The 27,286-nt window shown below is 47.0% G+C and overlaps 1 protein-coding gene and 1 non-coding gene across 6 annotated transcripts in view; one reads left to right on the forward strand and one right to left on the reverse strand.

The window, feature by feature from the left end:
• cabin1 (calcineurin binding protein 1) overlaps positions 1-27,286 on the forward strand; it is an 807,975-nt gene that overhangs the window by 217,926 nt on the left and 562,763 nt on the right. The gene's annotated exons all lie outside the window — the stretch shown is intronic.
• On the reverse strand, positions 7,579-7,688 carry LOC140430612 (U6 spliceosomal RNA). Its single transcript, XR_011949471.1, has one exon. It is a non-coding gene; the product is annotated as a U6 spliceosomal RNA (small nuclear RNA).

The raw sequence follows: 27,286 nt of genomic DNA on the forward strand, positions 1-27,286 counted from the left end.
TAGAGGAAAGGATTGCAAAGATGATTCTGGATAGGAGCGAAAGCAACAGGGTAGTTGTTATGGGGGACTTTAACTTCCCAAATATTGACTGGAAACGCTAAAGTTCGAGTACTTTAGATGGGTCCGTTTTTGTCCAATGTGTGCAGGAGGGTTTCCTGACACAGTATGTAGATAGGCCAATGAGAGGCGAGGCCATATTGGATTTGGTACTGGGTAATGAACCAGGACAGGTGTTAGATTTGGAGGTAGGTGAGCACTTTGGTGATAGTGACCACAATTCGATTACGTTTACTTTAGTGATGGAAAGGGATAGGTATATACCGCTGGACAAGAGTTATATCTGGGGGAAAGGCAATTATGATGCGATGAGGCAAGACTTAGGACGCATTGGATGGAGAGGAAAACTGCAGGGGATGGGCACAATGGAAATGTGGCGCTTGTTCAAGGAACAGCTATTGCGTGTCCTTGATAAGTATGTACCTGTCAGGCAGGGAGGAAGTGGTTGAGCAAGGGAACCGTGGTTTACTAAAGCAGTCGAAACACTTGTCAAGAGGAAGAAGGAGGCTTATGTAAAGATGAGACATGAAGGTTCAGCTAGGGCGCTCGAGAGTTACAAGTTAGCTAGGAAGGACTTAAAGAGAGAGTTAAGAAGAACCAGGAGGGGACATGAGAAGTCTTTGGCAGGTAGGATCAAGGATAACCCTAAAGCTTTCTATAGATATGTCAGGAATAAACGAATGACTTGGGTAAGAGTAGGGCCAGTCAAGGACAGTAGTGGGAAGTTGTGCTTGGAGTCCGAGGAGATAGGAGAGGTGCTAAATGAATATTTTTCGTCAGTATTCACACAGAAAAAAACAATGTTGTCGAGGAGAATACTGAGATTCAGGCTACTAGAGTAGAAGGACATGAGGTTCATAAGGAGGAGGTGTTAGCAGTTCTGGAAAGTGTGAAAATAGATAAGTCCCCTGGGCCGGATAGGATTTATCCTAGGATTCTCTGGGAAGCTAGGGAGGAGATTGCTGAGCCTTTGGCTTTGATCCTTAAGTCATCTTTGTCTACAGGAATAGTGCCAGAAGACTGGAGGATGGCAAATGTTGTCCCCTTGTTCAAGAAGGGGAGTAGAGACAACCCTGGTAACTATAGACCAGTGAGCCTTACTTCTGTTGTGGGCAAAATCTTGGAAAGGTTTATAAGAGATAGGATGTATAATCGTCTGGAAAGGAATAATTTGATTAGAGATAGTCAACACGGTTTTGTGAAGGGTAGGTCGTGCCTCACAAACTTTACTGAGATCTTTGATAAGGTGACCAAACAGATAGATGAGGGTAAAGCAGTTGATGTGGTGTATATGGATCTCAGTAAAGCATTTGATAAGGTTCCCCACGGTAGGCTACTGCAGAAAATACGGAGGCATGGGATTCAGGGTGATTTAGCAGTTTGGATCAGAAATTGGCTAGCTGGAAGATGACAAAGGGTGGTGGTTGATGGGAAATGTTCAGACTGGAGTCCAGTTACTAGTGGTGTACCACAAGGATCTGTTTTGGGGCCACTGCTGTTTCATTTTTATAAATGACCTGGAGGAGGGCGTAGAAGGACGGGTGAGTAAATTTGCAGATGACACTAAAGTCTGTGGAGTTGTGGACAGTGCGAAGGATGTTACAAGTTACAGAGGGACATAGATAAGCTGCAGCGCTGGGCTGAGAGGTGGCGAATGGAGTTTAATGCAGAAATGTGTGAGGTGATTCATTTTGGAAGGAATAACAGGAAGACAGAGTACTGGGCTAATGGTAAGATTCTTGGCAGTGTGGATGAGCAGAGAGATCTCGTCCATGTACATAGATCCCTGAAAGTTGCCACCTAGGTTGAGAGGGTTGTTAAGAAGGCGTACGGTGTGTTAGCTTTTATTGGTAGAGGGATTGAGTTTCGGAGCCATGATGTCATGGTGCAGCTGTACAAAACTCTGGTGTGGCCGCATTTGGAGTATTGCGTGCAATTCTAGTCGCCGCATTATAGGAAGGATGTGGAAGCATTGGAAAGGGTGCAGAGGAGATTTACCAAAATGCTGCCTGGTATGGAGGGAAGAACTATTGTGGAAAGGCTGAGGGACTTGAGGCTGTTTTCGTTTGAGAGAAGAAGGTTAAGAGGTGACTTAATTGAGGCATACAAGATGATCAGAGGATTGGATAGGGTGGACAGTGAGAGCTTTCTTCCTCGGATTGTGATGTCTAGCACAAGGGGACATAGCTTCAAGTTGAGGGGAGATAGATATAAGACAGATGTCAGAGGTAGGTTCTTTACTCGGAGAGTAGTAAGGGCGTGGAATGCCCTGCCTCCAACAGTAGTGGACTCGCCAACACTAAAGGCATTCAAATGGTCATTGGATAGACATATGGACAATAAGGGAATAGTGTAGATGGGCTTTAGAGTGGATTCACAGGTCGGCGTAACATTGAGGGCCGAAGGGCCTGTACTGCGCTGTAATGTTCTATGTTCTATCCACTCGGCACGTCTGGCTGAAGAGATTTGTGAATGCTTCAGCCTTTTGCACATGAGTAGTAGGCTCCTCCATCATTGAGGATGGGGATATTTGTGGAGCCTCCTCCTCCAGTGAGTTGTTTCATTGTCCACTACCATTCACAATTGAATGTGGCGGGACTGCAGAGCTTCGATCTGATGCATTCATTGTGGAATCGCTTAGCTCTGTCTTATTACTTGCTGCTTATGCTTTTCGGCACACAAGTAGCCCTGTGTTGTAGCTTCACCAGGTTGACACCTAATTTTTAGTTATGCCTCATGTTGCACCTGGCATGCTCTTTGCACTCTTCATTGAACCAGGGTTGATCATCTAGCTTGGTAGTAATGGTAGAGTGGGGGATGTGCCTGGCCATGAAGTTGCAGATTGTGGTTGAATACAGTTCTGCTGCTGCTGGTGGCCCTCAGTGCTCATTGAGTTGCTAGATCTGTTCAAAGTCTATCCCAATTAGCACGGTGATAGTGCCAGACAATGCAATGGAGGATATCCTCAGTGTGAAGATGGGGCTGTGTGTCCACAAAGACTGTGCAGTGGTCACTTCTACCGATATGGACAGATGCATCTGCGGCAGGCAGGTTGGTGAGGATGAGGTCAAGTATGTTTTTCCCTCTTGTTGGTTCCCTCACCACCTGCTGCAGTCCCAGTCTAGCAGATATTTAATTTAGGGTCCAACCAGCTCGGTGTGTGGTGATACTACTGAGCCATTCTTGATGATGGACATTGAAGCCCTCTACCCAGAGTACATTCTGCATCCTTGCCACCCTCTGTGCATCCTCCAAGTGGTATTCAACATGGAGGAGTACTGATTCAATAACTGATGGTGGACGGTACATGATAATCAGCAGGAGGTTTGCATGCCTACTTTTAACCTGAAGCCATAAGACTTCATGGGGTCTTGATTCTATGTTGCGGCCTCCCAGGGCAACTTCTTCCTGACTGTGTACCGTCACCTCTGCTGGGTCTGTCCTGCTGGTGAGACCATGGAAGGATGGTAGTGGTGCCTGGGACATTGTCTGTAAGGTATGATTCCATGAGTATGACCTTGTCAGGCTGTTGCTTGACTAGTCTGTGAGATGGCTCTCCCAACTTTGGCACTAGCCACCAGATGTTAGTAAGGAGGACTTTGCAGAGTCGACAGGGCTGGGTTTGCTGTTGTCGTTTCTGTACCTAGACCGATGCTAGGTCCATCCAGTTTCATTTCTTTTTTGTGTTTTTTAGCAGTTGAGTACAAAGGAGTGGCTTGCTAGGCCATCTCAGAGGGTATTTAAGAGTTGACCACATTACTGTGGGTGTGGAGTCACATGTAGGCTATACCAGGTGACAATGGCAGGTTTCTTTTCCTAAAAGATATTCGTGAATTATATGTGTTTTTACAACAATTGATAATGGTTTCAGGGTATTTTGTTTTATTCCAGATATTTTATTGAGTTTAAATTCCTCCATCTGCCGTGGGTCTCTGGATTAGTAGTCCAGCAACAATATCATTATGCCACCGCCTCCCCTCTTATATTCTCTTCATAACTTACTTTCCTACCTATCTTTGTGTCATCAGCAAATTTAGCAACCACACCTTTGGTCCCTTCACTCAAGTCATTTATATAAATTATGAATAGTTGAGGCCCTGTGGCGCTCCTCTTGTCACATTTTGTCAACCTGACTCTTTATGCCTACTCTCTGTTAGCTGACCAATCTTCTATCCATGCTAACACGGGCGGCACGGTAGCACAGTGGGTAGCACTGTTGCTTCACAGCTCCAGGGTCCCAGGTTCGATTCCTGGCTTGGGTCACTGTCTGTGCTGAGTCTGCATGTTCTCTCTGTGTCTGCATGGGTTTCCTCCGAGTGCTCCGGTTTCCTCGCACAAGTCCCAGAAAACCATGCTGTTAGGTGAATTGGCCATTCTGAATTTTCCCTCTGGGTGCCCAAACAGGTACTGGAGTGTGACGACTAGGGGCTTTTCACAGTGACTTCATTGCAGTGTTAATGTAAGCCTACTTGTGACAATAATAAAGATGCTCTAAATTTATTTTTTTAAATTAAGAATTTCATTTTAGCTACATTATATTCACATTTGCCAGATATGACCTATCCATGTCCCTTTGTAGCCCCCTTATATTCTCTTCACAATTTACTTTCCTACCTATCTTTCTGTTACCAGCAAATTTAGTGACCATTCCTTCAGTCCCTTCATCCAAATCATTTATATAAATTGTAAAATGTTGAGGCCCCAGCACAGATCTGTATGGCATATCACTCATCATACCCTGCCAACCAGAAAAAGACTCATTTTTGACAACTCTTTCCTGTTATCTAGTAAATCTTCTATCTTTGCTGATATGTTTCTCATCCACCATGAACTTTTATTTTCTGCAATAACCTTTAATGTGGCATCTTATCAAATGCCTCCTGGAAATCTCAGTGCAGTACATCCATTGGTTTCCCATCATCTACAGCATATGTGACTCCTTCAAAGTGCTCCAATAAATTGGTTAAACATGATTTCCTTTTCACAAAAACCATGTTGACGCTGCCTGATTACCTCAACCTTTTCTAAGTGCCCCACTATGATGTATGGGCGGTACTGTTGCTTCACAGCGCCAGGGACACGGGTTCGATTCCTGGCTTGGTTCACCGTCTGTGCGGAGTCGGCACGTTTTCCCCATGTTTGCGTGGGTTTTCTCCGGGTGCTCCGGTTTCCTCCCACAAGACCCGAAGACGTGCTTGTTAAGTGAATTTGCATTCTGAATTCTCCCTCTGTGTACTCGAACAGGTACTGGAGTGTGACAACTAGGGGCTTTTCACAGTGACTTCATTGCAGTGTTAATGTAAGCCTACTTGTGACAATAATAAACATTATAGCTGCTTACATTTTCTCTCTGACAGATGTCAGGCTAACGTCTGTATTTGCTATTTTCCAATCTAATGGTACATTTCCTCAATCTAGAGAGTTTTGGAAAATTAAAACCAATGTATAAACTATCTCACTAGCCACTTCTTCCAAATAGTGAAGTCCATCAGGCCCCTGGGATTTGTCAGGCCACAGTCCCAAAACTTTGATCAATATCACTTCCCTGGTAAGACCGTAAGATATAGGACCAGACGCAGGCCGTTTGGCCCATTGAGTCTGCTCTTCCTTTCAATGAGATCATGACTGATCTAATGTGATAATCCTCAACCCATCTTTCCTGCCTTATCCCCACAACCCTTGATTCCCTTACTGGTTAAAAATCTGTCTATCTTGGGTTTCAACATACTTCAACCCATCCTTTACAGCCCTCTGCAGTAAAGAATTCCACATATTCCCTACCTTCTGAGAGAGGAAATTTGTCCTAATCTCTATTTTAAATGGACAACCCCTTTCTCTGAGATTATGCCCCCTGTAGTAGACTCTCCCACAAGGGAAAACAAATTCTCAGCATCTACCCTGTCAAGCCCCCAAGAACCCTATCTGTCTCAACAAGGTCACTTCATTCTTCTAAACTCCCAATGAGTACAGAGTTAACCTACTCAACCTTCCCTCCTAAGAAAATCCCTCCATATCTGGGATCAACTGGGTGAACCTTTTCTGGTTTGCCTCCAATGCCAGTATATCTTCCTTAGATAAGGGTGCCAAAACTGTTCACAGTATTCCTAGTGCAGTCTAACTGCCTTGTATAATTTTAGCAAGACCTCACTATTTTTATACTCCATTCCCTTTGAAATAAAGGCCAACATTCCATTTGCCTTCCCTATTACACACTGAACTTGTATGCTAGCTTTTAGTAATTTATGCATGAGGACTCCCAAATCCCTCTGTGCTGCAGCTTTCTGCAGTCTTTCTCCATTTAAATTATATTCAACTCTTTTATTCTTCCTTCCAAAGTTCAGAACTTCACATTTTCCAACATTATATTCCATCTGCCAACTCACTTAACCTGTCTATATCCCTCTGTAAACTCTTTATGTCATCTTCATCACTTGCCTTCCCACCTATTTTTGTGTCATCCGCAAACTTGGCAATTGTACATTCATTTCCCTCGTCCGAGTCATTAATATATATTTTAAATAATTTTGGCCCCAGCACTGATTCCTGTGGCACTCCACTAGTTGCCATCCTGAAAAGACCCCTCTTATCCCAACTCTTCTTCTATCAGTTATCCAACTCTTTATCCATGCTAATAATACCACCAACACCATGGCCTCCTCTTTTTTGCGGAATCTTGTCAAATGTTTTTTTAAGAAATTCAAGTATATTGTATCTGCTGGGTCCTCTTTACCACCTCAAAGAATTCTAATAAATTTGTCAGGTGTGATTTCCCCTTCATGAAGCTATGCTGACTTTGCTTGATTATGTTATGTATTTCTAAATGCTCTGCTATTAAATCCTCTTAAAGTTTTCTCAATGACGGCTAGTGAAATGAATGAAATGAAAATCACTTATTGTCACAAGTAGGCTTCAAATGAAGTTACTGTGAAAAGCTCCTAGTCGCCACATTCCGGCGCCTGCTCGGGGAGGCTGGTACGGGAATTGAACCGTGCTGCTGGCCTGCCTTGGTCTGCTTTAAAAGCCAGCTATTTAGCCCTGTGCTATTGCCCATAGTTACCTTTGTCTGTCTCCCTTTTTGAATAAAGGTGTTACATTGGCAGTTTTCCAATTATCTGGGACTTCTCCAGAATTTACGGATTTTGGGAAGATTATTGCCAATGCATCCACCATCTCTGCAGCAACTTCCTTTAATATCCCAGGATCCAATCCTTCAGGTCTAGTGAACTTGTTGGCCTTGATCCCATTAGTTTCCCTAGTACATTTTCTTTAGTGATAGTTATTGTATTTATTTGCTCCTTTTGCCTCTTACTATTTTGTATATTTGGAAAGCTGTTTGTGTCTTCTACTGTGAAAACTGACGCAAAGTAGTTATTTAACTCCTCTGCCATGTCCTAGTCTCTCATCATTATATCCCCAGTCTCATTCTATAAGTGTCCTATGATCATTTTGGCCTCTCTCTTCCTTTTTATATATCTAAAGAAGTTCTTAAGTCCGTTTTTATATTACTTGTTGGTTTACTCTCGTAGTTCATCTTCTCCCTCTTTTTTTTGTGTCATGCTTGCGCAGGGGCCATGCTAATCTTCTTCTCTGTATCGTTCCAATTTTAGTCTATGTGCTGCTGAAGCAAGCACCTCCCTCTTGTTTATCTTTTTTGGTTTTTAAAACTTTTCCAATCATCAAGCTTACCATTAACCTTTGCCACAGTGCACATTTTTTTCTTTCAGTTTAATACTATGTTTAACTTCTTTGGTTAACCATGGTTAATTTATCCCCTCCCTAGAATCCTTCTTCCTCACTGGGATGGTTATCTTGGTTGTGAGTCATGAACTATTTTCATAAACGTCAACCATTGTTGATTAACCACCTTTTCTGCTAAACGCTTTTTCCAGTTCACTCCAGCCAACTTTACCTTCATTCCTTTGTAATTATTCTGATTTAATTTTAGCACAATTGTTTCAATCCCAAGTTTGTCACTCTCAAACCAAATGCTAAATTCTACCATATTATGGTCGCTGTTTCTTTGGGGATACTCTGAGTTTGCTTATTAAACCTGTCACATTCTCCAGCACCGGCCTGATCCCTGGTTGAATTCACAGCATATTGTTCTAGGAAACTGTTCCAAATTCACTCGTTGAATTCTTCTTCATGGCTACCTCTGCTAATTTGATTTCCCCCAATCTACGTGAAAATTAAAGGCACCCATGATTAAAGTACTGCCTTTTTAAAAAAATGACCTCATTATCTCCTGATTTATTCTCCATCCTACAATTTACCTACTGTTAGGGGACCTATATACTTCTCCCATCAGTGTCTTCTTCCCTTTGTTATTTCTTACCTCCACCCATATGGATTCTACATCTACTGATCCAAGATCATTTCTTCTATTGTACTTATTTCATCGCGTACTACCCCTGAATATTTAGTTCCCAATTTCGATCTCCTTGTAACCACATCTCTAACAACTATAGGTTCATATCCATTAACCTCAATTTGTGGTGTTAATTCATTTATTTTGTGCCCAGTACTACGTGCATTTAAGTAAAGAGCCATTAATTTTGCTTTCCTGCCGTTTTTCCCCCCTGGACCCTATTTGTTGCTTTTTTTAATGTTTGTACACTCTGTCCCTTCCTGTCACATGCTGGGTATCATTACATAAATAGCTGGCTTGCAATGCTGCCATGTTCTTTTTCTTTGTAAGCCGACATATCCCCCCCCGCGCCCCCCATTTATAGAATCATAGAAACCCTACAGTGCAGAATGAAGCCATTCGATCCATCGTGTCTCCACCAACCCTCTGAAAGAGCACTCTACCTAGGCCCACTCCCCGGCCCTATCCTAGAACACCACCTTTAGACTGTGGGGAGAAACTTGACAAAACCCACGCATACACGGGGAGAATGTGCAAACTCCACATCGAAAGTCACCTACCACCAAATTCGAACCCGGGTCCCTGACGCTGTGAGGGGGCAGTGCTAACCACTGTGCCACCGTGCCAGTTGTTTTTCATTTTCCTGAGTTCCTCCCTCCCTTCCAATTTCTGAATTACAGGTATTTCTGGAACACTACTTGTGTCTGCTGTCGTGAAGCCAGATGCAAAATACCTGTTTAATTAATCCACCCTGTCCTTCAGTGCAGTTATTGTTAGGGGGCTTAGAAAATCACTCCCACAAGTGGTTTCTTAACTTTTTAAAAATAAATTTAGAGTACCCAATTTTTATTTCCAATTAAGGGGCAATTTAGCGTGGCCAATCCACCTACCCTGCTCATCTTTTTAGTTGTGGAGGTGAGACTCACGCAGACATGGGGAGAATGTGCAAACTCCACACGGACAGTGACCCAGGGCCGGGATTGAACCTGGGACCCAGATGCCTGAAGCAGCAGTGCTAACCACTGTGCTATCATGCTATCATTTCTTAACTTTGCTATTTCTGATCTCTATTCAAACTGATTCTAAATAGTGATCTCCAGATCTAAGGTCATTTCTCTCTATTACACCAATATCATCATTAATTCACAGTGCCACCTCTTCACCATTTCCTAACTTCCTGTCCTTTCTAAATGTCATTTATCCTTGACTATTTTGTGGCAGTCTTTGTTACTCTGCAGCCATGTATGTGTAATGGCTACAGGATCATATATATTTATTCCTGTTTATGCTGTACTATGATCCCAGCTGGTGTTACTACTGGACAAGTCAGTTCCCAGGGTGGAACCCAGTTTGAAAGATCCTGGGCGCGATGCTCCGATCGCGGGACTAAGTGTCTGCGCTGTCGTGAACGCCATTGCGTTTCACGACGGTGCGAAACGGGCGTGGGGACTACCGATTCTGGTTGGAGTGGTTCACGCTGCTCCAGCCTCCCTTTCTGGCGCCAAATGGGCACCGCGCCAAACCGCGCATGCGCAATTGGGCCGCGACAACCCGCGCATGCGTGGGCGACTTCATCAGCGCACCGGCCCCGACCCAACATGGCGTGGGGGTTTTGGGGCCGGCCGCGCAACAAAGTAGGCCCAGGGAGGGAGAGGCCGGCCTGCCGATCGGTGGGCCCCGATCGTGGGCCAGACCCCATCGGAGCCCCCCCCCCCCCCCCACCGGTGAAGGAGTGCTTTTCCCCGCACCACAGGCTGTCGCCGACCCTTCGTGCAGAGTTCCCGCCGGCAGCAACCAGGAGTGAACGGCGCCGGCGGGACTCTGCCATTTCCACGCGGCCGCTCGGCCCATTTGGGCCGGAGAATCTGCGGTCCGGCCACGGACAGCGGTCCGCGACTGGCGCCGTGCCAAACATGCCGGCGCAAATAGCACCGATTCTCCGCACCTCGGAGAATGGCGCGCCGGCTTCGGGGCGGCGTGGCACGGTTGCGGCGATTCTCCGGCCCAGCGCGGGGCTGGGACAATCCGCCCCCTAACTTTCATTTTTTTATTTAGAAATGTGGAGAATGGGTAATGTACAGAGTCACAGAGGCTGCTGATGAACATTTGACAAAAGAATAAAACGTTCAAAACAAGATATATTACATTACTTCTTCGCCCACAACTGTAACTTTACAGATATAAATAGAATTTGCAAGGCTAACACAAGTTACAAAATCTTTCTTGTACTCCAATGCTCACAGTAGGAACACAGCCCAGTAAATCAATAACCCACCTGTGGTCAGCCAGACCATGCTCTGAAACCAAATGATAGATGCCACCCAGAACAGATGCTGTGAATCTCTCATCAGATCCCCCTAGATGCATGTCGTACTGTGAGTCAACTGATCTTACAGAAGCTCTGCCTTTTAACTTGGATTTCCAAACGACACTCTCAAAATAAATCTCGTAATGTCATCCCAAACTATGACTTTCACATTTTCAATAAGGATCCATCTCCAGGGTTTCTGTCTCTTTCTGATATTCCTGGATTGCCACATGCATTCAAGCTTCGCCTTCCACACACTCGGGTATTCAGCCATCCCGACAAAATACCAATGCTTCATAGGCCCATAACAAGGAATTGCAGACCTTCGGCTGACTCCTTGGATTTCTGGCTTATTTTGCTTTAAGTCTGCTTCCTGCACCTTTCTCACTTGGAGCCTTCCTCTGTTACCCGATCTTACCTACACTGAACAGAATCTGTTCCAGATTCCTTTTCTGGTTCCTGGATTTAGCTGTTGTCTTCCAACCTTCCTGTCCTACTCTGTTTTTTGGGGAACGTCTTCTTTAATTTGAGGCTTTCTCTCTTCCTTTCCATATCCTGACTGTTCTGACACCTGTTTCCAACTGAATTAAAACTACTTTTCTGTTTTCCTCTGTTTCTGTGGGTTCCTCTCTGTCAACCCATTGCTAGGCAACAGTACAGATTTTTTCTACCTTGTGTTCACTTTAACTTCCCTCCAAGAGTTGTAAACCCACATTATACAGGCAGACAATAATAATATAATAATCTTTATTCTTGTCACAAGTAGGCTTACATTGACACTGCAATGAAGTTACTGTGAAAAGCCCCTAGTCGCCACATTCCGGTGCCTGTTCGGGTACACCGAGGGAGAATTCAGAATGTCCAAATTACCTAACAGCACGTCTTTCGGGACTTGTGGGGCGGGATTCTCCAATCCCGCGGCAGAGTGACCACGCCGTCATGACGGCGTGAACGGGCCGCTCCCACGTCTAAATCTGGCCCCTACAGGGGGCCAGCACGGCGCTGGAGCGGTTCGCGCTGCTCCAGCTGCAGATCCCGGCGTGAACTGGGCGCCGCGGCATCCGCACATGCGCAGTTGGTCCGGTGCCAACGAGGACATGTGCAGTGGCCTCCTTCAACGCGCCGGCCCCAATGCAACATGGCGCAGGGCTACAGGGGCTGGCGCGTAGGAAAGGAGGCCCCCAGCCACAGAGGTCGGGATCGGTGGGTCCCGGTCGCGGGCCAGGCCACAACGGAGGTCCCCCCCCGGGGTCGGACCCCCTCCCCCCTCCCACAGGCCGTCAACCGACCCTTATACGCCGAGGTCCCGCCGGCTCAGAGCAGGTCAGAACGGCACCGGTAGGACTCGGCTCTTTTCCTCCATCCCGGCTGGAGAATCGGCGGGCCAGCCGCGTAGAGCGGCTTGTAACCGGCACTGCGCCAACCATGTCGGCGCCAATGGCGCCGATTCTCCGCACTGTGGAGAATCACGTGCCGGTGGCGTGGCCCGTTCGCGGGGATTCTCCGACTCGGCGCGGGGCTAGGAGAATCCCGCCCGTGGGAGGAAACAGGAGTACCCAGAGGAAACCCATGCAGACACGGGGAGAACGTGTAGACTATGCACAGACAGTGACCCAAGCTGGGAATCAACCCTGGGACCCTGTGCTGTGAAGTAACAGTGCTAACCACTGTGCTACCGTGCCACCCAAACAGCTCCAGACCTGCAATCTCCACTCTACAGTGAAACTAGACCCAGGTTTCACCTTTCCAACCCACACATAGAAAATATAAATTAAACTCAGACCAACATGTAGGAATAAGCTATAGCTTTTAAGTTTTTAACACCCACAAATACAACCTAGTTAACAATATATATTTTCCAAGATGCCAATTCATCAGTCTTTTATGAATGCTACATGCATTCAGATACAGAACCTTTAGTTCTGTCGTTTTACTTCATTTGTAACCTCTTGTCTTAACTGCTGGTACACTCCTAGGTTTCTACATGTGTCTCTTCCTGCCCCACTCTGATGATCATTTCCCTTATTCTTACCTTGCTGTCTTGCATTATCTTCTCTAAATTATCAAATCTTCCCAAACTTGATCCCTTGCCCCCATTGCTTGTTTAAACCCCTCTCTGCTGCCCTGGCTATATGACTTGCCAGAAGAATTGTCCCAACGAAGCTTAGGTAAAGACCTTCCCAGCGATACAGCTTCCACTTTCACAGTACTGATGCCAGAGTCTCATGAATCAAAATTAATTTCTCCCACAAAAAAAATCTCTGAACCACGCATTTAGCTCTCTAATTTGATTTCCCTTGTTTGGTATTACCTTTGAGGTTCTGCTTTTTTCTAGCTGCTCATACTCACTTAGCAGAACCTGCTTCCTGTTCTACCTATGTTATTGGTACCTGTGTGACCATGACCATTGGATCCTCTCCCTCCCACTGCAAGTTGCTCTTCAGCCCAGAGCACTTGTCCTGTATCTTGGCACCCGGCTGGCAACACAGCCATCTGGACTCCTGCTCTTGACCTCAGAGAATGATGTCTATTGCCCTGATTGTACTGTCCCCAACTACTACTACATTTTTATTAACTCCCCCGCTTGAATGGTTTCCTATATCACGGTGCCTTGGTCAGTTTGCTCTTCCAGCCTGCAGCCAACACTTTAATTTAATCCATATAAACTGCAAGAATCTCAAACTTGTTGGATGATTGCCACATCTGAGGCTCCTTCTGGGTCCCTGCACCGTGCCTTACTCTCAGACACACCCTCCTGTTCCTTAACACTGCTCAAACCAGAAAACCATATCCTATGGGATGTGACTGTCTCCTCCTTCAAAGTGTGTAAAGGTAACTTCCCCCTCCCTGATACATCACTGTGTCTGCAACTTGACCTTCAGCACAATGAACCTGAGCCGAAGCTCCTGCAGCCACAGACACTTACTGCACATGTGTTTGTCTTGGATCACCCTCGTGTCCAAGATACCCACATTCTGCAGTTACGACACGTCACCTGCCCAGCCATCTTTATTGTGTGTAAGTTTATTTTTCTTCCGATACACCCAGTAACCTTTCCTATGCTAGCAAACTTTACTGCAACTAATAAAGCCATACATTATTAATAAATTGTGAGTTAACAAGCAAAATATTTACTAACCAATCAATTATCTGTTTTCCTGTATTGTCACACTTTGATTTCTCGACAATTTTTTTTTTTGTTGAAAAATACTTTATCCTTAAAAGACTAAAGAAAGAACATTGCAAACATTTCAAAATGGCCATCAAAAAGTGCAACGATATTCAGGTTCTCTACATTTATCATGTTCAAGTGCTTCAATACAGTCAAAGAAACTTTTCAAAATGGTCATTACGAACAATGCAAAGGCATAGATAAAGTTGTACTCTGAGATGCTTCAATACAATTGTGATACATGTAATATTCACTGTATACATCCAGTGGCACAGTGGGATGGTACGGCGGCGCAGTGCTAACAGTGCCGTCTCACAGTGCCAGGGATCCAGGGTAATTTCCGGCCCTGGGTGACTATGTGGAGTTTGCACTTTCTCCCTGTGTCTGCGTGGATTTCCTCCAGGTGCCCTGGTTTCCTTCCAAAGTCCAAAGATGTGCAGGTTAGGTGGATTGGCCATGCTAAATTGCCCCTTCTGTGTCCAGGGATGCACATGTTAGGAAGAGTTATGGGGATAGGGTGGGGCAGTGGGCCTGGATAGGGTGCTCTTTCAGAGGGGTGGTGCCTAATGGCCTCCTTTTCCACTGTAGGAATTCTATGGTTCTAATGTAAATCATACGGCCCGAGGAGGTTCCGTACAATTCCACACCCCTCACTTCACTATGGTTGAAAGATCTTAGACAGCGACCTTCCCCCATTGCAGCCGCTGCCCCAAACTTTAGTGCATTCCCTCAGCATATAACCCGTGCCTTTGGAATGTGCCAGCCTGCAATACTCGGTCGGGGACAATTCTCTGTATTGGAAGATCAATGATTCTCGGGCATGCCAAAGAGTTGATGATCCTCCAGATCAGCTGATGTTTGTCTTGGTGTGCGACCCTGGAAACGGGCCGTGGAGCACAGAGACCTGCATCATGGAGCTGCTCTGGACAAACCTTAAAAAATCCACCTCATCTGTGCAAAGGCACATTCCATAAGGAGGTGGACAATGGTCTCTTCCCCACCATGGTCACCTCTGGGGTAATGGGGTGAAACTCCAGACGTATAGGAAGGATCTAACAGGGAGGGCTTTTCTCACCACCAGCCAAGCTATGTATTGGTGCTTGTTTGAACATGCTGATGATGAGGCATTCTGCTAAATGACCTTGACAGACTGCTCAGGGAATCATCTGACAGGATCCACCATCTCCTTTTCCCAAAGAACCTCCAGGACTTCTTCAAGAGTCAACCACATTGCTGTGGATCTGGAGTCACATGTAGCTCAGACCAGGTAAGCTTGGCAGATTTCCTTCCCTGAAGGTCGTTAATGAATCAGATGGGCTTTTATGACAATCGACATATAATGGTTTTATAATTCCTGATTCGTATTTAATTCAAATTTCACCATCACCACCTGCTGTGGCGCTACCCTGGATCTCTGGATTACTAGTCCAGTGACAATACCACTGTGCCACCATTTCCTGGATGAATAAACATGTTCTCCTATCAGGCCTGAAGCTAACATCTTCCAGCAGCTGTTGTCCTGGTAGTTTCCTAATAACACCTTGACGGACATCTGCCCACGGGACCTACCGAAAATTACAGTTAATTTAATGCTATGCCATATTCTCTGCTCACTTATTGATTTGCTTAGTTCATGTATCTTCATGTATTGTACTTTCTCCAAGACATTTCCACATGTGTTGACTTTATCAATAGGCATGCTGAATTAGAGATTAGGTGACACAAAATCTGCAACTGTTTGTGTTTTGTGTAAAATCCGCCTTACCGCTTGGTCTAGGATATTGTTTTAATGCTAAAGGAAGTTCTTTTATGGCAAATTAGCAACTTCAAACATAAAATCATGTTCAGAAGTGTTTTTGAAAAGCCTTCCCCAGGTACTTTGTTCTAACTAGTTGGCAACCATCATGTGTACTGATTGAAATTCCCCCTTGAATTACGCAGAACCATACTGCATTGAGGGTTATCACCATATCTCACTGGTGCGTTAAGCTTTTGTAAGCAAATTCCGAGGAAAATAGAACCATAATTCATTGAGAAATATTCCAGGCAATATTCCAAGATCATTTGTTATGATGCCAACCAACTTTACCGCTTTCATGAATGATCATCTAATAGGTATTTTCAGATTCTCTTTTCATGAGTTTTTGAGCTAGAGTTGTCATCCTACTGGGTCCAACTTCTTCACAAAGGCACCAGGTTCCAAGAATTGACAGCTTGTGAAAGCAATATAATGTCCTTGTGAAGCCATCATCTACCGTATACATTTCTGAAGAGAAAAATATAACCGTTTCTTTCTGATTAAACCAGAGCTCCCACTACACAAGCTTCAACGGTCGATCATGAGAGTACACATGAACAAGGAGCAGGAGTAGGCCATTTGGCCCCTCAAGCCTGTCCTGCCATTTAATAAGATCATGGCTGATCTGATGGTAACCTCAAATCTGCATCCCACCTACCCCAAAATTTGCTTGACACGTGTCAGGTAGAAAATGCACTTGAAAACCAAGAGGAATACAGAAAATTCAGAGGGGAAGTGAGAAAGCATATTAGAGAAGTGAAGAAGAATTATGTGAAAAACACTTGCAGTCAACATAAAGGGGAATTCTAAAGTCTTCTATAGGCATATATATATATATAATAAAAAAGTGGTAAAAGGAGGATTGGGCTGATTAGGGACCAAAAAGAGAATTTAAACATGCAGGCAGGCAGCATGGCTGAGGTATTAAATTAATACTTTGCATGCACCTTCACCACGGAGGCAGATGCTACACGGGCCATATTGACAGATAAGAAAACTCTCTCCCTAGAAGGGTTCAAAATTGATACGGTGGAAGTGTTGAAACGATTGCAGAAAGTGAGAATCGAAATTGCAGGGGCATTGGCCATAATCTTCCAGTTTTCTCTAGACTCGGGGGAGGTGCCAGAGGACTGGAGAATTGCAAATGCTATGTCCTTGTTCAAAATAGGTTGTAAGGATAGCCCCAGCAATTACAGACCAGTCTGTTTAACATCAGAAGTGGGCAAGCTTTTAGAAACAATTATTTGGGATAGAATTAGTAGTCACGTGGAAAATGTGGGTTGATTATGAAGAGCCAACATGGATTTCTAAAGGGGAAAACTTGTTTAATAAACTTGCTGGAGTTTTTTTGAAACGGTAACAGAAAGGTTTGATGAAGGTAATGATGTTGATGTGATGTAAATGGACTTTCAAAATGCATTCGATACAGTGCCAGACAGACTTGTGTGAAATGTTATAGCTTATGGAATAAAAGGACAGTAGCAACATGGATACAAAGTTGGCTGAATAATAGGAAGCAGAGAGTAATGGTCAATTGATATTTTTGGGACTGGAGGAAGGTTTGTAGTGGTGTTCCCCAAGGGGAAATTTCTCTTTGCTTTTCTTGATATATATCAATGATATATATTAGTGATCTAGATCTTGGTGTACAGGGAACAGTTTCAAAGTTTGAGGATGATACAAAATTTGGGGTATTGTAAACTGTGAAGAGGACAGTGTAGAACTTCAATGGGACATAGACAAGTTAATGGAATGGGCAGACAGGTGGCAGAGAAGTGTGAGATGGTGCATTTTGGTAGGAAGAACATGGAGAAACTATGTAAAATAGGGGGTGAAATTCTTAAGGGGTTGCAGGAGCAGAAGGACCTGGGTGTATATATGCATCGATCATTGAAAGTGGCAGGACAGGTGGAGAGAGCTGTTAATAAAGGATATTGTATTTTGCATTTATTAATAGTGGCAGAGAGTATAAGAACAGGTTATGCTAAATTTATACAAGACACGAGTTGGACCTGACTGGAGTACTGTGCACAGTTCTGGGGGCCACACTATAGGAATGATGTGAACACTTTGGAGAGAGTGAAGAAGTGATTTCTAAGAATGGTTCCAAGGATGAGAAACTTCAGTTACGGACTGTTCTCATTGGATAGAAGAAGACTAAAAGGAAAATTTATAGAGGTGTTCAAAGCTATGAGCGGGCTGGACATAGTAGATTGGGAGAAACTGATCCGGCTCGGAAATGGATCAAGAACGAGAGGGCAGAGATTTAAAGTGATTTGCAAAGGACGAAACTGTGATGTGAGAATTTTTTTCCACGCTCCGGAAGGATCGAGTCTGGAATGTACAGCCTGGAAGTGTGGTGGAGCAGGTTCAATTGAGGCATTCAAGAGGGTATTAATAGTTGGATAGGAACAATGTGTGGTATGGGGAAAAATGCAAGGGAGTGGCATGAAATCATAATGTTCATTTGGAGAGCCAGTGCAGAAACGATGAGCCGAATGTCCTTCTGAGCCATAACAATTTTGTGATACCATCCAGTCGGCTGCATCATCGCCAACCAAGTGACCCATCATATTCTTCCAGTAAACTGATTTATTGAAACCTTCTTGCTGTACGGTCCTGTTCCTCCCTCCCTCTGGGGCCCTCCCCCATCCCTCCCTCTGGGGCCCTCCCCATCCCTCCCTATGGGGCCCTCCCCCATCCCTCCCTATGGGGCCCTCCCCCTTCCCTCCTTCTGGGGCCCTCTCCATCCCTCCCTCTGGGGCCCTCCCCATCCCTCCCTATGGGGCCCTCCCCCATCCCTCCCTATGGGGCCCTCCCCCTTCCCTCCTTCTGGGGCCCTCCCCCATCCCTCCCTCTGGGGCCCTCCCCCATCCCTCCCTCTGGGGCCCTCCCCATCCCTCCCTATGGGGCCCTCCCCCATCCCTCCCTATGGGGCCCTCCCCCTTCCCTCCTTCTGGGGTCCTCCCCCTTCCCTCCCTCTGGGGCTCTCCCCTTCCCTCCCTCTGGGGCCCTCCCCTTCCCTCCTCTGGGGCCATCCCCTTCCCTCCCTCTGGGGCCCTCCCCCATCCCTCCCTATGGGGCCCTCCCCCTTCCCTCCTTCTGGGGTCCTCCCTCTGGGGCTCTCCCCTTCCCTCCCTCTGGGGCCCTCCCTTTCCCTCCCTCTGGGCCCATCCCCTTCCCTCCCTCTGGGGCCCTCTCTTTCCCTCCCTCTGGGGCCCTCCTTTTCCCTCCCTCAGGAGCCCTCCTCTTTCCCTCATGGGCCCACCCCCTTCCCTCTTAGGCCTTTCCCCTTCCCTCTCTCTGGTCACCGCTTCCCCTTCCCTCCCTAGGCACCCTGCCACTTTCCCTCTCTGGGTGCCCCTCCCCATTCTCTCTCTGGGTGCCCCTCCCGCTTACCCCTCTGGGCACCCCTCTCTTTGAGCACGACCCCATTCCCTCTCGGCGGGCCTCCCCTTCCCTCTCTTAGCATCCTTCCCCCTCCCTCTCTGGTCGACCCACCCTCGCTCGGCCCACTTCTCCTTCCCTCTCAGGGCACGCCTCCCCCTTCCGTCTCTGAGAGGCCTCCCCCTTCCATCTCTGAAAGACCTACCACTTCTGTCTCTGAGAGCCCTCCACCTTCCCTCTGGGTAACCCTGCCAAATCCCTCTTTCGGCGCCCCCTCCCTCTTCGGCGCCCCCCTTTCTCTCTCATAACCTCCTCTCTCTCTCGCCGCACCCTCTCTCTCTCTCGGCGCCCCCTCTTTCTCTCGGCGTCCCCTCGCTCTCTCTCGGCACCCCCTCCCTCTCTCTCGGCGGTCCCTCACAGCCTCTCTCGGTGCCCCGTCCCTCCCGCCGTGCCCCCTCCCTTTCTCTCTCGGTGCCTCCTCCCTCTCTGTCTCGGTGCCCCCTCCCCCTCTCTCTCGGTGCCCCCTCCCTCTCTCTCTCTTGGTATCCCCACCCTCTCTCGGTATCCCCACCCTCTCTTGGTGCCCCCGCCCTCTCTCGGTGCCCCCTCCCTCTCTCTCTTGGTGCTCCCTCCCTCTCTCTCTCTCAGTACCCCCACCCTCTCTCGGTGCCCCCGCCCTCTCTCGGTGCCCCCTCCCTCTCTCTCTCGGCGCCCCCTCCCTCTCTCTCTCGGCGCCCCCTCCCTCTCTCGGCGCCCCCTCCCTCCCTCGGTGCCCCCGCCCTCTCTCGGTGCCCCCTCCCTCTCTCTCTCGGCGCCCCCTCCCTCTCTCTCTCGGCGCCCCCTCCCTCTCTCGGCGCCCCCTCCCTCCCTCTCTCGGCGCTCCCTCCATCCCTCTCTCGGCGCTCCCTCCCTCCCTCTCTCGGCGCTCCCTCCCTCTCTCTCTCGGCGCCCCTTCCACCTCTCGGCGCTCCCTCCCTCCCTCTCTCGGCGCTCCCTCCCTCTCTCGGCGCTCCCTCCCTCCCTCTCTCGGCGCCCCCTCTCTCTCTCGGCGCCCGCTCCCTCTCTGTCTCAGCGCCCCCTCCCTCTCTCTCTCTCGGCGCCCCCTCCCTCTCTCTCTCGGCGCTCCCTCTCTCTCTCGGCGCTCCCTCCCTCTCTCGGCGCTCCCTCCCTCTCTCGGCGCTCCCTCCCTCTCTCTCTCGGCGCCCCCTCCCTCCCTCTCTCGGCGCTCCCTCCCTCTATCGGCGCTCCCTCCCTCTCTCGGCGCTCCCTCCCTCTCTCGGCGCTCCCTCCCTCTCTCGGCGCTCCCTCTCTCTGTTGGCGCACCCTCCACTCTCGGCCCCTCCCTCTCTCTCTCTCGGAGCCCCCTCCCTCTCTCGCCGCCCCCTCCCTCTCACTCTCGGCTTCTCCTCCCTCTCTCTCGCCGCTCCATCCCTCTCTCGGCACCCCATCCCTCTCTCGCCGCCCCCTCCCTCTCTCTCTCGGCTCTCCCTCCCTCAGGGCACCCTCCCTCAATTGGCGGACCCTTCCTCTCTCTCGGTGCCATCTCCCTCTCTTGGGCCTCCTTCCTCCCTCCCTCTCTCAGCGCCCCCACCCTCTCTCCCTTTCTCGGCGCCCTTCCCTCTCTCTTTCTTTCTCTCTCTCTATCTCTCTTTTTCTTTCTCTCTTTCTCTCTGTCTATCTCTCTGTGTAGGGTGGGTCCTCACTTCCTCCTTTCCCTTGGGGTGGGGGGACCCCTTGCCTAGGCGTTCAATCCACTCGTGCCCCCCCAAAAAAAACTCACTCCCGGTACCTGCCCACCCTCTGCAGCTTTAGTTGCTCTTGCAAGACTGATATCTAATCATTCTATAAAAAGATTGGTTAGCTTTTATTCTTTGGCTGTTGACATTGCTGGGAAGACCACCATTTGCCCATCTTTTATTGTACTTGGGAACCTGCCTTGAATCACTGCAATGCATCTGGTGCAGGTATACAAGGCTCATGGTTTGTTACAACTAAGGGCTTAATTGGCCATTTCAGATGGCAGATAAGAGCTTGAGGCTGTTATACACCTGGGACGCTCTTATCTGTAGAGTTCATTACACCACACTGAGTTTTGCAACTTGTCGCATCTTTCTCTAGATGGCAGTCTCAATGAAATAACTATCAGATGGTGGCGTAGTGGTAGTGTCATTGGGTTAGTAAACCAAAGGCCCAGGGTAATTCTCTGGGTTTCTGGGTTTGAATAACACCATGGCAGATGTTGAAATTTGAATTCAAGAACAATCTGGAATTAAAAGTATTGTAGGCAATGAAACTATTGTCTACTGTTGTAAAAACTTACCTGGTTCACTAATGTCCTTTATGGAAGGAAATCTGCCATCCTTACCTGGTCTGGCCTACATGTGACTCCAGACCCACAGCAATGTGGTTCACTCTTAAATGCCCTCTGAAATGGCCGAGCAATCCACTCAGTTCAAGGGTAAAGAGGGATGGGCAATAAATGCTGGTCCTGCCAGCAGCACCCACATCCCTTGAATGAATAAAATAATAATGCATACTGGCATTACATACTCTGATTTGGCTATTCACTAAACCCAGGCGCACTTGATAAATGCAATCAAAAAATTCCAAGTATTGCTTTCCATAACACAATGAAACCATCTCAAAGAAACATCAGACAATCTGCAATTAAACCAAGCAATGTTCTTTCGGTACTGTGTAACTGAAGAAGCAGTACTGCTAATTCCATTCTTCGCATCTGCCAAATCTCATTATCTTTCTTGAACTTCTCTCGCAAACAATCTTCCCTTCGACTTGTTCTGCTGGTAATGAGATCAACACTATCAGAATGGAAAAAAATAATTATAGTTAAAGCTTTATTAGGTCATAGATCAAAGCTCCTTGTCTGAGCAGATTAACTTCTTTTATGACAGTTTCATGTTTACTTCCAAACTGGATGAACTGAATCATACTGGTTCTGCAATATATTCTTTCCTAGCAATTGGGTTGATTGAATCGTGTTAAGGGAAGCAGCGAGGATGATAGGATAGCAGTAGACAGTGAATGCACCCAATACACAAGTCACTGGGTGAGAAATTGTGCTCTAGGACACCCATTTTTTGGATGTTACAAATGCCTTTCCAGTTCCAAAATGCTGCATGTTTACTTGTGATTGCCGTGTCTTTATGCAGGCAAGTGCAGTTAGCATCAGCCTGCAGTATATTAAACTGCTGTTTTGGAACTTAATCATCCAGCCCATGTCCTCTCTTAAGCCCGCGCAGCTGAAATGAATGTTAAATGCCAGGAAGGATCCTGTACCCACGTGTGCTGTTTGAATTTCTTTGATGGGATGTTGGCTTCGCTGGCTAGGCCAGAATTTGTTGCTTATCCCTAATTGCCCCTGAGAAGGTGGTGGTGAGCTGCCTTCTTGAACCGCTACAGTCCATGTTAGAGATGTGGATCAGAAATTGGCTAGCTGAAAGAAGACAGAGGGTGGTGGTTGATGGGAAATGTTCAGAATGGAGTTCAGTTACAAGTGGTGTACCACAAGGATCTGTTCTGGGGCCGTTGCTGTTGTCATTTTTATCAATGACCTAGAGGAGGGCGCAGAAGGGTGGGTGAGTAAATTTGCAGACGACACTAAAGTCGGTGGTGTTGTCGACAGTGCGGAAGGATGTAGCAGGTTACAGAGGGACATAGATAAGCTGCAGCGCTGGGCTGAGAGGTGGCAAATGGAGTTTAATGTCGAGAAGTGTGAGGTGATTCACTTTGGAAGGAATAACAGGAATGCGGAATATTTGGCTAATGGTAAAGTTCTTGGAAGTGTGGATGAGCAGCGGGATCTAGGTGTCCATGTACATAGATCCCTGAAAGTTGCCGCCCAGGTTGATAGGGTTGTGAAGAAGGCCTATGGAGTGTTGGCCTTTATTGGTAGAGGGATTGAGTTCCGGAGTCATGCGGTCATGTTGCAGCTGTACAAAACTCTGGTACGGCCGCATTTGGAGTATTGCGTACAGTTCTGGTCACCGCATTATAGGAAGGACGTGGAAGCTTTGGAGCGGGTGCAGAGGAGATTTACCAGGATGTTGCCTGGTATGGAGGGAAAATCTTATGAAGAAAGGCTGATGGACTTGAGGTTGTTTTCGTTAGAGAGAAGAAGGTTAAGAGGAGACTTAATAGAGGCATACAAAATGATCAGGGGGTTAGATAGGGTGGACAGTAAGAGCCTTCTCCCGCGGATGGAAATGGCTAGCACGAGGGGACATAGCCTTAAACTGAGGGGTAATAGATATAGGACAGAGGTCAGAGGTAGGTTCTTTATGCAAAGAGTGGTGAGGCCGTGGAATGCCCTACCTGCAACAGTAGTGAACTCGCCTACATTGAGGGCATTTAAAAGTTTATTGGATAAGCATATGGATGATAATGGCATAGTGTAGGTTAGATGGCTTTTGTTTTTTGACTTCCCATGTCGGTGCAACATTGTGGGCTGAAGGGCCTGTACTGCGCTGTATCGTTCTATGTTCTACGTGTTGTAGGTACACCTGCAGTGCTATTAGGGAGGGAGTTCTGGGATACTGAGCCATGGCAGTGAAGGAATGGCAATATAGTTCAAATCTCGCAGGTGTTGGATCGGGAGAAGGGTGGTTGATTCGAGGAACAGAATTCTTCTTCTGGGACGTCAGGGTGGCGCTCTGGTCGGCACTGTTGCCTCGCAGTGCTGGGGACCCTGGTTTGACTCTGGCCTTGGGTGACGGTGTGGAGTTTGCGTGTTCTCCCTGTGTCTTGAGTGTTGCAGGAACTGCACTCACTCAGGCAAGTGGAGAGTATGCTATCACACACTCTTGTGTCTTGTAGATTTTGGACAGGCTTCGGGGATTCAGCAGGTCAGTTAATCATAGAATCCCTGCAGTGCAGAAGGAGCCTGTACCGACCCTTCGAATGAGCACTCTGCCCATTTACGAGTGTCCACCCCGCCCTATCCCCGTACCCCCATAATCTAACCTGTGAATCCTTGGACATTACAGGGCAATTTATCATGGCCAATCCACCTAACCTGCACATCTTTGGACTGCGGGAGGAAACCAGAGCACCCAAATGAAATCCACGCAGACATGGGGGGGAAAGTGCAAACTCACCACAGACAGTGACCCGAGGCTGGAACTGAACACGGGTCCCTGGCGCTGTGAGGCAGCAGTACTAACCACTGTGCCACCGTGCTGCCCACTTGCTCTTGTAGCCACAATATTTATATGGCTAGTCCAGTTATATTTCTGGTCCTGTCGATAACGGGGGATTCAGCGATGGTGATATCATTGAATATCAAGGAGAGATTAGTAGATTCTCTCTTGCTGGAGATGATTGTTGTTTGGCATTTGTGTGGCACAAATACAAGTTAATACTTATGAACCCAAGTCTGAATGTTGTCCAGATCTTGCCACATATGGACAAGGACTGCTTCAGTATCTGAGGAGTTAAGATGAAGCAGCCGAAGATGGTTAGGCTGAGGGAATTATACTGAGGGAAGTCCTGGACTGCGATGATTTGCCTTCGACAATTACAAAAAGTTTTCTTTGTGAAGATATGACTCCAACTAGTGGAGCGTTTTCCCCGGACTCTCATTGACTCCAGATTTGCTAGGGCTCCTTGATGCCAAACATCAGCTGCCTTGATGTCAAGGGCAGTCACTCTCAAGAACAAAGAACAAAGAGAAGTACAGCACAGGAACAGGCCCTTCGGCCCTCCAAGCCCGTGCCGACCATGCTGCCCGACTAAACTACAATCTTCTACACTTCCTGGGTCCGTATTCCTCTATTCCCATCCTATCCATGTATTTGTCAAGATGCCCCTTAAATGTCACTATCGTCTCTGGAGTTCAGCTCTATTGTCCATGTTTGGATCAAAGCTGTAATGAGGTCAGGAGCTGAGTGGCCCTGGTAGAACCCAAACTGAGTGTCAGTGAGAAGGTTATTGCTGAGTAAGTGCCTCTTGATAGTGCTGTTGATGACCCCTTCCATTACTTAACATTTGATTCAGAGTAGACTGATAGGGTGATAATTGGTCGGGTTGGATTCGTTTTGCTTTTTCTGACATGGCAGGACAATGTTTTGCACAGTTTGGTAGGTGCTGTAGCTGCACCCGGAACAGCTTGGAAAGTGGTGTGGCTAGTTCTGAAACACAAGTCTTCCATACTATTACCAGAATATTGTACGGGCCACAGCCTTTGCAGAATACAGTGTTTTCAACTAAATCTCACTTCAAATGAATCGAATTGGCTGAAGATTGACATCTGTGATGCTGGGGACCTCTGGAGGTGGCCGAGTTGGATCATTCACTCTGCATCTCTGGCTGAAGATGACTGCAAATACATCAACTTTATCTTTTCCGCTGATATGCTGGGATCCCCCATTATTGGGGATTGGGATATTGTGGAGCCTCCTCCCTCAGTTAGTTTATTCAGTTGTCCATCACCATTCACAACTGGATACGGTAGGACTGCAGAGCTTAGATCCATTGTGTTGGATCGATTAGCATTGTCTAGCACGTGTTTCCGTCGTTTGGCACACAGGTAGCCCTATGTTGTAGCTTCACCAGGTTGATACCTAATTTTTAGGTATACCTGATGCTGCTTGTGGCATACCCTCTGCATTTTTCATTGAACCAGGGTTGATCCCCTGGCTTGATGGTAATGGTAGAGTGAGTGGTGGGGTGAATATGCTGGACCGTGAGGTAACAGATTGTGACTTAGAGGTAGAAAATTTAAAACCGATTTGAGGAGAAACTACTTCTCCCAAAGGGTTATGGATCTGTGGAATTCGCTACCCCAGAGTGAGCTGGATGCAGGGACATTGAGTAAATTTAAGGAGTTAGACAGATTTTTAATTGGTTATGTGTGAAGGGTTATGGAGAATGGGCAGGACAGTGGAGTTGAGGCCAGGATGGGATCAGCCATGATCACATTGAAGGTGTTTAGGTTTGGGAGGCTAAATTGCTGACTTCTGCTCCTCAGTCATGTGTTCTAGGGAGGAGATGCTCTGGCTGATTTCTCAATCCAACTCTTGGTCAGTAGCATTGAAGGTAACAGATGAGGAATATATCAGCCATAATAGAATGGCAGAGCAGACCAGATGGGCCGAATGGCCTAATTCTGCTCCTATATCTTATGAACTTATGAACATAATTCTGCTGCTGCTAATGGCCCACAGGACCCCATGGATGCCCAGTTTTGACTTGCTAGATCTGCTCAAACTCTACCTCATTTAGCAGCGCTGAGTTTTATGCTGTTGGAAAAGCAGGGAGGGGCAGTTGGGACAAAAGAGAAGATCAGGAATAGGTTGGAGGGCGGTGAGATTAAATGGCAGATATATCATGGAACAAAAAGCAAAGGGATTGGTAATGATATTAAAGAAACTAACAATCAGTCCAAAGCAGATGTTAATAGCAGAGTAAAGGTCAGCACTGTGTGAAAGAAAGATAACAATGTGTTAATAGCTGAATAAAGGTCATCTCTATCTGAAAACAAAATCATGAGAACAAAATATAGATTAACATTTGGGTGGCGGGGGATTCAAAATGGAAGACAGAGTTCATGATCTGAAGTTGCTGAACTCCATATTGAGTCCAAAAGGTCAGAAAGTGACATGTTGTTCCTCCAGTTTGTGTTGCACATCACTGGAACACTGTAACAGGCCGAGGACAGAAATGTGGGCACAGGGGCAAGATGTGAATTGAAATGGCAAGTGACCGGAAGGCTGGGATCATGTTTGCAGACTGAGCGGAGGTGTTCTGCAAGGTGGTCATCCAGTCTCCATTTGGTCTCCCCACTGCAGAGGGGACAACATTGTGCACAGCAAATGCAGTAACTAATTTGAAACAAGTGCAAGTAAATTGCTGTTTCACCTTGAAGCAGTGTTTTAGGCCTTGTATAGTGAGGACGGAGGAAAAGGACAGGTGTTACACATCCTGCGATTACATGGGATGATGCGGTGGGAAAGAGATTTAAAAAAAAAAATTTAGAGTACCCAATTATTTTTTTTCCAATTAAGGGGCAGTTTAGCGTGGCCAATCCATCTACCCTGCACATCTTTGGGTTCTGGGGTGAGACCCATGCAGACATGAAGAGAATGTGCGAACTCCACATGGACAGTGACCTGGGGCTGGGATCAAACCTGGGTCTGCAGCGCCGTGAGGCAGCATTGCTAACCACTGCGCCTCCTTGCT

This window comes from Scyliorhinus torazame, chromosome 1 (assembly GCF_047496885.1).
Source record: "Scyliorhinus torazame isolate Kashiwa2021f chromosome 1, sScyTor2.1, whole genome shotgun sequence".
NCBI lineage: Eukaryota > Metazoa > Chordata > Chondrichthyes > Carcharhiniformes > Scyliorhinidae > Scyliorhinus > Scyliorhinus torazame.